This window comes from Vanellus vanellus (genome assembly GCF_965231255.1).
Source record: "Vanellus vanellus genome assembly, contig: HAP1_SCAFFOLD_316, whole genome shotgun sequence".
In the NCBI taxonomy this organism is placed as follows: domain Eukaryota; kingdom Metazoa; phylum Chordata; class Aves; order Charadriiformes; family Charadriidae; genus Vanellus; species Vanellus vanellus.
The window spans coordinates 186,345-195,501 of NW_028127992.1; the positions used below are offsets into that span (position 1 = coordinate 186,345).

General features: G+C 53.3%; 2 long non-coding RNA genes across 2 annotated transcripts; both read left to right on the forward strand.

Moving 5' to 3' along the window:
- Positions 1-410: 410 nt before the first annotated feature.
- LOC309684786 lies at positions 411-2,034 on the forward strand. The gene is made up of 3 exons (XR_014270343.1): positions 411-521; positions 1,707-1,829; positions 2,000-2,034. It is a non-coding gene; the product is annotated as an uncharacterized lncRNA (long non-coding RNA).
- Positions 2,035-4,124: 2,090 nt separating this feature from the next.
- Positions 4,125-5,554, forward strand: LOC309684785. Its single transcript, XR_014270342.1, has 3 exons — positions 4,125-4,367; positions 4,480-4,533; positions 4,653-5,554. It is a non-coding gene; the product is annotated as an uncharacterized lncRNA (long non-coding RNA).
- Positions 5,555-9,157: the final 3,603 nt, after the last annotated feature.

Genomic DNA, 9,157 nt, shown 5'->3' on the forward strand with positions numbered 1-9,157 from the left:
GGTGCTGCCGCGTGCTGACGAGCCGTAGGAGCAGGTGAGGGGGTTGTGGGCAGGGTAGGCGTCTCGTAGCAAAGTATTCTGTGGTAGCTCAGTGAAGCATTTCCCTTTGGATTTGCAGGTACTGTGCAGGCTGCATTTGGAATGGGAGGAGAATTTTAGGTGAGCTGTGTTGAGAGGAGGCGCCTGGGGCTGGTGAGTTATTTAAGTGCAATTGTAATTTTGTGACTCTTAAGCGCTCCAAACAATGAGCGCCACAGCATGTGACTGGCGTTAGTGAAGACCAGGTGAGCAGAATGCCACAGCGCATCTCAGCTGGGGATGGCGCAGGAAAACTGCGTGTTGACTGATGACGCCGTTGTCTGTAGATTCACGTGTGTTTTTGTTGTGTGACTAACTTTTATTTTTTTCGCAGATGATGAAGAGAAACGGGGTGAATGCAGGATCAATCCACTTGGCTGCCTGTGGTGTTTTTCTTGTTGAGGATGGCTTCAGAACCATCGCTCTTTGAAAGCTGATGAAATGTCAGTGAAAACTGTTCAGGGGAGGGAGGGGACAACTTTGGGAGTCGCAGGGACGGCTTTTAAAGTTAACGTAGGGCAGAGGGCTGTCGCGGAGCAGTCACCTTTGGACAGGTAAAGGGAGTGGGTTACTCTTCAGTCTGACAGTAGCGTGTGCCGGGCAGGGCGGTTCCAGCCTGTGTCTGTGGTGTCATCGGTGTGGTCTGTCTTTGGTGTATTAGACCTTTGTCGGATCTCGATTTCGGGTTTAAGCTCCAGGAGCAAGGCACAGTGCCTCAGGCGGCATCCCTGGAGTCTCGAACGCCTGTACTCATTGGCATAGCGCCAGTCGGGCGCTGCTCTTCTTGTATTAGAAGCCTAAATCGTCGATAGGTGCGGTGTCACGGAAGTGTCTGGACGGTCCTCACTTGCGGCGTGGTTCCCAGCTGCGTGAGCAGCTCTGTTCTCTGGCCATCCGTTTTCAGGGCGCGGGCCTTCTGCCCCGCATCGTTACGCTCTTAGGTCTTGAAGCCTGGTTTTCTGCACGAACATCTTCGCAGTTTGGCGAGTCACTTCTTGTCACGGGTCGTGACGTTCTGCACATTCTCTGGGGTTTCCGTCGAGGCCCCTCACTTCACCATTATGGTCTCGCTCATCATTTTGCTCCATGATGTCTTTGGTCGAGGTGTCGTCATTCTCGCTGAGAGTTTTTTCTCATCTGTGAGGTACATTGTAGGATTTTGTGTAGCGTCAGTCTGTCTGTGTGTTTGTGTGGCTCGGAGCCGCCCTGCCCAGGGGTGTCGAGTCAGGGGTAGGTGGGATAGGTGTAAGAATCTATGGTTAACATGTTGCTGTGTCCAGGCTGTTGGGGCCAAGGTGGTACAGTCATCTGGGATCGCGCAGCCATCAGCAGGCTGCATGGACAGGTCTTCCATTAGTGGTTTTTGAGATGAGCAGCACCACGTTGGAAATGATGGTCAGCAGTAGTGCAGGAGTCTGCACCTCAAAGACAAAAGAGGCTGCTTTGTATGGCCCTTTGAGTAGGGTGTGTGTGTGTGTGTGTGTGTGTGGTTTGTGTGTGTGTTTTTTTTTTTTTTTATGGCAGGCTGTAGTTGGAGTCTAGATAGTATTTGTAGATGGGAATGTGACCGTCGGAATGAGTATGCCATCGCTTCCCATCCAGGTGACTCGTTTGATGTTGTTTTTCAGATGCAGAGGGACAAGCTGTGCAGGACGACGTAGCAGAGCCGAGTGGAGCACTATAAGAAGGCGGGTCGACATGTGCGGCATTAGAGGGAAGATGTGACCGGTGGCTCTATGACAGCATTTATGGTATCATGGTTTTGTGTTTGTTTGTGTTTTTTTTTAATTTGAATCCTTGAAGCGACGAGCTGACTCAGTGCCTGACTCTGTCCAGGTGACCGGCGATTGGCGGGCTGAAGTATCAGTCGTTTTTCAGGCCGGTCAAGTTGTAAGTAGCCCGTGCCGTTTGTGTTTTACAGGTGGGGAGCAAGACCCAGGGCGGCAACCCAAACTGACGGAGGATGGGCCGGAAAGCTGTCAAGGTAAAGAAGCGGGAGATGGGAGTTGTTATCCACAGCCTAAAGTTTCAGACTGTATCTCAGCACGTGCTGCTCTGCTTGTGTTTTTGCAGGTGCCGCACACAGGCTTAGATGGACGATGCCACAAGTCGATGAGCGGTTTGAGCCGGCGAGGCCCTCGCGGGCCCCTTTAGCAGCTAATAGCAAAGTATCGCATGGCAGCTCAGTGAAGCGTTTCTCCCTCTTACTTTGCAGGCACCGCCTTTGGGAGCAGATGAGGGTTTGAGGCGAGCCAGGTAGTCGAGAGGAGGTGCACAGGGTCGGTGACTTCTTGCGAGCGCAATGGTAATTTTGAGTCTCTCGGTCTTTTAGGTGCCACAAACGATGACCATCTGCACGGGAGAAGAAACAGAAGGATGTCAAGGAGGATTCTAAACCTGCTTAAGTGACTCGGAGCTCGGGTGTGGAAGAACACATATACCATACGAATAGTTATTTAGTCTCGTGTGCTTGACAGGCAGACCATCTGCGTTTTGATAACACAGGCCTGCGAGAGATTCGGAAGCACCGTGTTGGACAAGCTTGAGATTCCTGCCCCCCCCCCGTGGGAAAGGGCAAAGCGCGGCAGTGAACTTTGGCCACACAATCCCCAATATACAGGTGCAAGGAGCACATCTGGCGATCCTCGAGCACAGACAGATCGGTGCCTGGATCTGCGCTCGTGTGCCTCTGCCCGGGCCCCTCTTTGGGAATTCCCCGGCTGGCGATGTAATGACAAAAAACTTACTCGTCGCACTTCATCTGTGGTTTTGTGCCTCTTCCTGCGCCCCGCCCGTGTTGGCTCACACGCAGCCGCAGCATTCGACTTTGGAGTTGACACGGAGCAGGTAAGCAGAAACGCAGCGGCGCTTCTGAGGAGGGGCGTGTTGCGGTAAAGGTCCGTGTTGACTGATGCGATGCCGACTGACGGCACCGTTGTGTGCGGTTTGGGTGTTTCTTTAAAGGTGACAAAGAGGAGCCTGGTGACAGCAGGGTGAATCCTGTCGGCGGATTGCGGTTTTCCTTGTTGCGAATGGATTAAGCCTCCCGGTCCTCTGAAAGATAAGTCGAGGGAGCGGCACCGCGGTGGGGTCGGGGGAAGGTGGGGACGAGGTCGGCAATTGCAGGGACAGGTTTTAAAGGTAGCGTAGGGCAGAGGGCTGTCCAGGAGCGGTCCCCTTTGGGCAGGTAAAGGGGGAGCAGGTTACTCCTCAGCACAACGCTAGCATGTGCCGGGCAGGGCGGTTCCAGCCTGTGTCTGTTGTTGTATAGTCTGTGTGATATGTCTTATGTGTTGTAGAGCTTCCTCATTTGTTAATGTCCTCGTTGCTCTTTGGACAAGGAGCACGACACGTGCCTCAGGCGCAGCCTGTGGGGTTCAATTGCCAGTACTCATCAGCATGGTGCCAATTGGGCGCTGCTTTTCTTGCCTTATGAGCTTAAAGCGTGGATCGGTCTTGATGGGAAGACTCTTCGGTCGCTCTGCTTTTGCAGCATCATTCCCGGCTGCACAAGCAGCTCTTCTCTATACCCATCCATTTTCAGGGACCGCGTGTCGTTCCCTTCATCCTTATGTTTGTAGGTGTTGAAGCCGGGTTTCGTGCACCTACATCATCTCAGTTTTGAGAGTCGTTTCTCGTCACAGGACCTGACGTCCTACTCTGTTTTTGTTTTGTTTTGGTTTTTTGGGGTGTTTCCCAGAGCCTCCTCACGTCACTGTTGCGGTCTCGCAGGTCTTCTTGCCCGACAGTGACTTCCATCCCGGCATCATTCTTCTCTCTGAGAGTTTTCTCTCATCTTTGAGGCACATTGTTTGTAGTGTTCTGTGTAGTATCTGTGCATGTCTGTGTGGCTCGGAGTCACCCTGCCCAGGGGTGTAGAGTCAGGGGTAGGTGGGATAGCCGTAAGAGTTTACGGTTAATATGTTGGTGTGTCGAGGCAAAGGCAGTAAGGTCATTTTGGACTGAGCGGCCGTCAGTGGGTTTTGAGAACAGGTTTTTCATTAACGCTTTATGGGGAAGGGCAGAGCTCTGCAGGAAGGGCCATTCAGCAGTAGGTCCGGAGACTGCATCTCCAAGACGCAAAGGCTGCTATGTGTGGGGCTTGAAGTCTGTGGGTGGTGTTTCTGGCGAGCCGCCAGATGGCCTCCACATGAGGTTTCTAAATAGGAACAAGACTTTAGGGTTACGAAGCTACCTCTCTGCGTCCAGCTGATCGTTGATGTTGTTTTTTCAGACGTAGAGGGACCAGCTCCGCAGGGTGACGCAGCCAAGCAGAGTACCGTGAGAAGGTGGGTCATTGTTTCTGGTATTAGAGGGAAGATGTGACCGCTGCCTCTGTAACTGCAGTTACACTTGGTTGTTTTGTTGTTTTTCCACGGTTTGAATTCTTGAATCCGTTAGGTGCCAGAAACATTGACGGTCCCAGCATCTGACTCCGGAATCTGTGCAGAGCAGGTGAGCGGAACGCCACGGCGTGTCCAAGGCGGGGGCTGTCACAGGAAAAGTCTATGTTGACCGACACGATGCTTCGCAACGGCACTGTTGCGTGTGCATCTTTTTGTTTGTTTTTGCAGGCGCTGAAGAAGAATCCATCGCCTGCAAGATTAACGCCGTTTGCCAATCGGGGTTTTATTCGTCAAGGATGGCTTTGGAGCCCGGGCCCTCTGAAAGCTCAGCGGAGGGACTCGCGGCGGAGATCGTTTGGGGAGGGAGGGGACAGGGTCAGCAACCGGAGAGATGGGTTTTAAAGTTAGCGTAGGGCAGAGGGCTGTCCCCGAGCGGTCCCCTTCAGGCAGGTAAAGGGAGGGGGTTACTCTTCTGCGTGACGGTAGTGTGCACCGGTCCGGGTGGTTCCGGCTCGTGTCTGTCATCATGTAGTTTGCATGGCCTGTCTTCTGTATCTTGCGTAATACCTTCCTCCGGTCTCGAAGTCTCCATAGCTCTTTTTTGATCAGCAGGCATCTCACTAGCTCTCCAGAGTGGCTAGAGAGCATCACCTCATCAGTGTAGTGCCTGTCGAGCCTTTCTCATCTCGATAGTCTACTTTAAAGTGTCCTTCCATCCAGCGTGTATTATGTTGCGAATCTTTCCGATCGGTCTCCACTTGCGGCGGCAAGCCAGGCGGCACATGCGGCTCTGTTGAGATTCCCGTTTCCACAGAGTAGTCTTGTGGGGTTTCATTCCCGTGTCTTTAAGAGGTTCAGGTCTTAAAGCCTGCCTTCTCATGCATCCACCGTGATGAGTTTGACGGTCGCTTTCTGTCAGGGGTGGCAGCTGTCGCCTCTCTTGCAGGGCTGCTATAAGGCATTTGCATCATTGTGGCACCGTAGGGCTTCTGTGCTGGCATCATTGACCTTACGTGAGTTGTTCTCACCCACAGTCTTACAGCATCTCACGGTCACTCTTGCGGCCTCTGCACGCGCCACGGGTCCGTGTCTGCCACCTGCGATCGGAGCTTCAAGCACACCTAGCGTCACGGATGTATCTGGAGGGTCACCTTCAGGGAGGCGATCTGGCCCGGAAGGAGCGCTCTGCTCTGGTACTTCCCGGTTCCATAGAGATGTGCTACGGCATCTCATCCGCCTGCCTTTCTGAGGTAGGGCCCTAAAGCCAAGCTTCTCAGGCACGTGTCGTTCTAGAGTTGCATTGTATCGCAGCATTCTAGTTTTGACTGCCATCCGAGACCGCCTCGCCATGCAGAACTTACTTTTTCTTTTGCTTTGTAAAGCTATGTATTTAGTTATGCGTCACATTGTACCGCCCTGTAATTGTCTCAACTGCCTTCAGAGACCGTCTCGCAGCGTAACTCCCCATCTTGCGTTTTGTGTCGGACCGTTCTGTATTTGAATGGGTACGGCATTATTAGGCTCTATCGGTTTTGCATCATACTGCCCTGTAATAGTCTCAACCTCCATCTGAGACCGTTTCACACTGTAACGGCCCGTATTGCGTTTTGTCTCACATCGTGCCACTCTGTAACTATCTCGACCGCCATGTGAGACCGTCTCGCTTCATACCGCCCCCTACTGTTTTTTTTTGTATCGGATCATTCTGTACCGGAGTGCACGTTGCGTTGTTTGGTGTTGTATTGGCTTTGCATTGTATAGCTCTGTAACAGTGTCGACTGCCATTTGAGACCATCTTGTATCATATCACTCCGTATTGCATCGTGTCTCACATCGTATAACTTTGTAATGGTCTCGACTGACATCGGAGACGGTTTTGCATTGTACGACCCTGATTTTCCTTTTTTTTTTTATAATTGCATCATTGCCTATTTGAATGCCTATTGCACTGTCCCTCTCTGTAGTGGTTGTGCATTGTATTCCTCTGTAATAGTCTAGACTGACCTCGGACACCATCTCATATTGCGTAGTCTACTTTGTATCGCATTGTGACGCTCCGTAACCATCTTGCCTGCCAGCAGAGACGATCTGGCTTTGTGCCACCCCGTATCGTGTGTTGTTATTGGATCACTGTGTGTTTGAATGTGTATTGTATTGTTCTTCTGAGTATCGGTTTTGCATTGTACTACCCTGAAATTGTCTCAACCACCATCTGAGAGGGTCTCGCATCGTACCACCCCCTATTGCGGTTTTGTTATTGGAGCGTTCCGTATTTGACTGCCTACTGCCTTGTTTGGCTCTGTATTGGATTTGCCTCGTCTGGGTCTGCATCGGTGTCTACCACCATCCAAGAGCGTCACGCATCGTATCGCCTCATATCGGCATTTGCCTTTTGTTGGCACCCCTCCGTAGTCATCTGGACCGCCGCCGGAGACCATCTCGCATCGTACCACCCCATAACTATCTCAACTGCTGTCAGAGATGGACCTGCATCGTATCACCCTGTATCGTATTTCATCTCGATGGCGCTCTAAGAGCACGTCAAGTTTTTAGACTGGTGTGCACATGACACGGCTCTATCTTTGTATGTATCATACGGTATTGTGTAGGCAGCGTAGATGGTTAAAGGGTCGCTGTGTCTCTGCACGTCGCCGGGAACGGAGCGAATGACAACCACATTGCGAGGTAAGATAAGGTAAGGTAGTAATGCATTTGGGGTTTTTATGCAGTTGTTGTAGGTAACTTGCAGTAAGCGCAGAAAGAGCAGGGGTGTAGAGCAGCGTGACGGGGCTCTGAGCAGTCAGCGATTTGCAGGCTCGTAGGGCAAATAAATCCCCCGGCTGGGGTTTTTGTATTCCAGTTTTTTTTTTCCTTCCCCTGGCTGTTTTTTTTTTTCCCCCATCCTGTCCTTTGGTGACCTTCATCGCCAAAGTTTGGGCGGAGGTCAGGCACAGGCTGGGGTTTTTGCAGGCAGGGTCACTTACGCTCCTGGATTAGGAGTTCTTGGGGCACATTGTCCCAAGCCCACAATGTCCTTTGGTTGATTAATAGTTACACGTGCGGACAACAACATTTGGCATTTAAAGTGTCGTTTGCTTTCATCCCACTCCCTTTTGTGTCGCCGTGCATTTGGCCGGGTACAGGGGCATGCATGACTCGGGGGCGGAGCGTGTGTGAGCACGCAGATGTCAGATGGTAGCTGTGGAACACGGCGGGGCGGTGTTGATCTCGTGCGTATCTGACTCAGAACGTTAATAGAGACGTGCATGCCCGAGAGTCATTTGTGATGGGTTGTGCGCAACAAGAGTGCATTTGAGCCCCAGTTTGTGGGTGTTAGGTGCTGTAGCAGTTTCACTACAGCATACTGATAAGGATAACTGAAGTTAGACACATGAAATAGCCAAACTAGGAAAAGGCGTGCCCCGCAGCACTCAAAGAGCTATTAAAATAGTAAATGGGACTGCCTGTCCTTTCCTTGTTCCATGCCACACTTAGTATTTGTAGGGTTTTCCTATATACAGACATGCCTGAACACTGGACCACCTGTACACTAATTGCCCACCCAATTACCTCATTAAATAATTAGCACCTCATTAGGCAAATGAAACAATTAATTATGCACATTAGGGATTTTCCACTTTCTGGCCTCTGGCCTCCACTTTCCGGCCTCCACTTTCCGGCCTCTGGCCTCCACTTTCCGGCCTCCACTTTCCGGCCTCCACTTTCCGGCCTCCGGCCTCCACTTTCCGGCCTCCACTTTCCGGCCTCCAGCCTCCACTTTCCGGCCTCCACTTTCCGGCCTCCACTTTCCGGCCTCCACTTTCCGGCCTCCGGCCTCCACTTTCCGGCCTCCACTTTCCGGCCTCCACTTTCCGGCCTCCGGCCTCCACTTTCCGGCCTCCACTTTCCGGCCTCCGGCCTCCACTTTCCGGCCTCCACTTTCCGGCCTCCACTTTCTGGCCTCCAGCCTCCACTTTCTGGCCTCCATTTTCCGGCCTCCACTTTCCGGCCTCCATTTTCTGGCCTCCGGCCTCCACTTTCCGGCCTCCACTTTCCGGCCTCCAGCCTCCACTTTCTGGCCTCCATTTTCCGGCCTCCACTTTCTGGCCTCCACTTTCCGGCCTCCGGCCTCCACTTTCCGGCCTCCACTTTCCGGCCTCCAGCCTCCACTTTCTGGCCTCCACTTTCTGGCCTCCGGCCTCCACTTTCCGGCCTCCACTTTCCGGCCTCCGGCCTCCACTTTCCGGCCTCCACTTTCCGGCCTCCGGCCTCCACTTTCCGGCCTCCACTTTCCGGCCTCCACTTTCCGGCCTCCGGCCTCCACTTTCCGGCCTCCACTTTCCGGCCTCCAGCCTCCACTTTCCGGCCTCCACTTTCCGGCCTCCACTTTCCGGCATCCGGCCTCCACTTTCCGGCCTCCATTTTCCGGCCTCCACTTTCCGGCCTCCCCTTTTCCCTCCCTCCTCCGCCCCCCCCTTTCCCCTCCCTCCTCCCCGCCCCTCTCTCCCCCCCTTTCCCCTCCCTCCTCCCCCCCCTTTCCCCTCTCTCCCTTTCCCCTCCCTCCCCCCTCCCTTTCCTTCCCCCTCCCTCCCCCCTCCCTTTTCCCTCCCCCCTCCCTCCCCTTCCCCCCCCTTCCCCCCTCCCTTTTCCCTCCCCCCTCCCTTCCTCCTCCCTCCCCCCCTCTCCCCCCCCCCCTCTCTCCCTCCCTTTCCCCTCCCTCCCCCCTCCTCCCC